The sequence below is a fragment of the Poecilia formosa genome, unplaced genomic scaffold (assembly GCF_000485575.1).
Source record: "Poecilia formosa unplaced genomic scaffold, Poecilia_formosa-5.1.2 Scaffold18, whole genome shotgun sequence".
Lineage (NCBI taxonomy): Eukaryota > Metazoa > Chordata > Actinopteri > Cyprinodontiformes > Poeciliidae > Poecilia > Poecilia formosa.
In genome coordinates this window covers 4,280,968-4,284,876 of record NW_006799957.1, presented here as the reverse complement: position 1 = coordinate 4,284,876, position 3,909 = coordinate 4,280,968, and the positions used below count along the sequence as shown (strand labels likewise).

Below are 3,909 nucleotides of genomic sequence, written 5' to 3'. Positions count from 1 at the left end.
CACACACACACACACACACACACGAAATATTGTTTTTAACTTGCATTGTTTCAAAATGATCTTCATGTAGCACCAAGGCTTAAATACAATTTCTTAATATAGTAGCTATAGTTAATTATTTTTACGTCTTTCATACTCCTGCTAATTGATACGTATTACTGGACTGGACAGCGCCTATTGGTCGCCTATTGGTCGAAATTTAAGAATAAAGTAACAAAACTCAAATGGATAAAGAAATAAAGAAAAAATAGCTCGAACAACTTCTATTCCGCCATTTCTCGCTCTGTATGTCAGTATTACACACGACCCGTTACCATGGCAACCGACAAACAACAGCTCAAAGAGCAGATAGAGCAGAGACTACCAATCAGGGGAATCAAAACCAAAAAGCAAACATTTCCCACACAAAAAGTAGCAAAAACACTAAAACAGAACATCCAGTCTGTTACTTTATGTTGTCAGGCATAAAGTAACAATAATATATTGTGATTATTATTAAGTTTTCGCCTGAACACCGCGGTGGTTGATTAGCTGATTTAAACAGCTGCTCTACTGATGACTTGGGTTGTTTAGTGCTAACGGAACCAAAACACACCGAACTGCGCAGCACATGCTAAGGCTATCAAAGTCAATACCAGGCCAGCAACAGTTAGGCTAGTATAACTGACCCACTTCTCACTTGTTCAATGTTTTCTTTAAATTAAAACCTTTTCCTCGCCTGTGAAATCTGAAGCCCTTATTACCATTATCTATGGTTGAATTAAGTGCTAAACATTGCGTCCGTTGTTCTTATTCTTTGCGTGATTGTAGTAGTTTCCTGACCACCGATATTCCTGACTCAATGGACAGCAATGGCGCATGTTGGCTTACGATAAATCACGTAATGTCCAGTCCAGTAACATATATATCCATCAATGCTGCCTCGCGCTCTGTCCTTCTTTCGCACTTCCCGCTACTTAGCAGTGGGTGTCAGGTTACATTGTGTTGCATTCAATGTTGTCGGAAAAAAGAGTTTCAAAAAAGTTATGGCAAGTCGGCGCTTAACGTCCGACATGCCATAACTATTTATTGAATTCATTGTCGCTAGCTGGGGTGGCAACAGGGGTGGTAAGGCTCTCGTTTGGGGTGGCAACTGCCACCCCAGGCCACCCCAGTAGATCCGCCCCTGCAGCCTGCAGAGAAGTAATACTAAAATTCAAATATTGCTTCTATACGAGTTTTGTTCAGTCTGACTGATCTAATCTCTACTACACCTTTACAAAAATTTAAAGGTGTATACAAAATATAAAAGCTTTAATGAGTAACTCCTCTTAATAAAATTCACCATAAACATTGATTTATTGAATTGGCTCCCAATACAAGTTATGGCCTATGTAAATTATAAGTTGCTAAGTTGCTTTATTTTTAAGCCATTTTTAGTTTTGGCATATCCTGGGTGACTAAGAACAAATAAGTTGATAGAAATGAATATCTGGGGAGCATCATAATTTAAACATAGTTACTTAAAGCATGAGGGTTTATATAGAAAAATATTCAGATTTTATTTTGTAGTTTTAAAGACTCTATGTTGAAGACAATGAGAAATAAAGCCATAACTTTATGTTTTTCTATCTGTTCTTGGCTCCCACACTCTGGGCTGGGTTCACTTGCACTGCCCCTCCTTGTGTTTCAAACTCTTCTAATTAACTTAAAGTTAAAGAGCTAAATATGAATGAGATGTTTGCTACCTTTAACAAAAAAAGCTTAAGTCTATTTTTCACATTTGAGCTTCCCTAACAATAAGTTTTCTGTAGTTTAGAAAATCAACCTATAACAATAATAGTTCACTTTCGAAGTTAACCTGAATAAAAAGTAATACAAAAATCTGAAATTATATTTAAATTTAATAACAGAGGCACACTCACAAATACGCTTATCAAATAATGTCAATACTCCAGCGATGGGATTTGACTCTTTCCTTCGTGACACACAGAAAGTCATCTACCAACTACGTGCCGCCACGATGAGCACCGCCACCCATTTGTTGCGACCGGGATGATATGAAATCAATTTTCCGGTCTGTTCGTGAAGCTACACTTGCGTTAATCATCTAATGCAGTGGTCCCCAACCCCTGGCCTGCAGACCGGTACCGGTCTGTTGACCAATTGGTACCGGGCCATGCAAGAATCAATTAAATATTTCCGTTTTATGTATTATTTGAGTCTGAACCAGATTCTCTGGGTTATGTCTTGAGCTCCAACATTGAGTCCACAAGCAGCAAAATGAGTAAGAAACAGATCAAATGTCTTTGGAAAGTTTCTTTGCAAAGGGAAAAGGCCCAGAGAAGAGACAGGGGAATGGATTTATCCCGGACCGGTAGGTGAGTCCCACATTACAAGCCCGCTCTGCATGATATGTGGTGACCGGCTGCTAATGAGGCAATGAAGCCTTCAAACTGCTTTGCCACGTAGAGACTAAGCTCCCTGTGCATATAAGCAACACTTCGGGTGTCATTGTCTCCCATCACTCCCAGATGGGACCGTCTAGTTGCAGAGAAACAAGCTCAGAGCTCCCATTAGTCGTTATTGTGAGTTAAAATTTTCACTAAAGTAAAATGTTTAGGGCCGTTTTTATTGCACATCTGTATCTTATTTTGAAGGGATATGTAAACGTTACCATAGCGACCAGAGTCAGAGAGCATTAGGGCAGCGGTAGAGACGAGAGGAGATGAGTAGAGCTTGTGAGTCTTAAGTCTGATTTACACAGCACGATTTATGAATTGTCGGCCGATTCTCCAAACCTCTGACTACAGAGCTGATAAAAGTACAACAGGTTCGATCGGTTTGTGTGTCCAGCCACACGGCAGGAGCAACACAACACACGAACCGATTCCAGTCATGAACATCCCGATTTCAGAAGAAAATCCAGTAAAACCCCCAACATACCATACGGGAATGTAGAATAAACAAACACGGATGAAAATGTAGAACACAGTACGAAAAGTTTTTTGACAGCTATTGACAAATAAGTAGATAGAAATGAATATCTGGGGAGCATCATAATTTAAACATAATTACTTAAAGCATGAGGGTTTATATAGAAAAATATTCAGATTTTATTTTGTAGTTTTAAAGACTCTACATTGAAGACAATGAGAAATAAAGCCATAACTTTATGTTTTTCTATCTGTTCTTGGCTCCCACACTCTGGGCTAGGTTCACTTGCACAGCCCCTCCTTGCGTTTCAAACTCTTCAATCTCCATGCCGTGCGCATGGAGATTGAGGGCTATCGGCAAGAGGTTTTTGTCATAGTGGAAAATTGTAGAGAACTGCCAAGAATGGTCAAAAACGCTGTGTGTCCGTGTTCCCCTATTACCCCACTCCCCTTGTGCCTAGCAGAGGTTTTCGTATTTAAATGAAGTTGCTGAGAGCCATGCAAATGCAAATTAACTGTTGAGCACCAGCCTTTTGACTCTCATTCCTGTTGTAGCTAAACCATTTTACCTTCTGTTCACCTGTTTACTAGACCCAGGATCTGGCCAAAACCCCTCAGTGTTATTAATTGAGAAATAATGAGATTTAAGTATAAAACAGGCATTAATGCTGAACATGTTCTAATGTTACAAAGTCACACAAAAGGAACAAATTTAGTGTGACATTCACCATCCAGCACTGAATACACTTAGCTCAACTTAGGGATGTAATCTTAACACTTAAGTGTGCATATCAAAGTACAATTTTCAGGGTAAATCTGATGATATATTGTCAACATTGCATGTCTGTCAAGCTCATCCAAGATTGTGTGATGGAATGCAGACAGAGCCACCGCTGTACACATTTCCAAGAGAAGTGTTTCTGCCAACGTGAAAACGCTGAGCTTTACATAAAGCATCAGTTGTGTCATCATGACAAAGTTCCAATCATTTGCA

The 3,909-nt window shown here is 39.4% G+C and overlaps 1 protein-coding gene across 1 annotated transcript in view; it reads right to left on the bottom strand.

Moving 5' to 3' along the window:
- pdzrn3b (PDZ domain containing RING finger 3b) overlaps positions 1-3,909 on the bottom strand; it is a 26,385-nt gene that overhangs the window by 8,391 nt on the left and 14,085 nt on the right. The window lies entirely within an intron of this gene.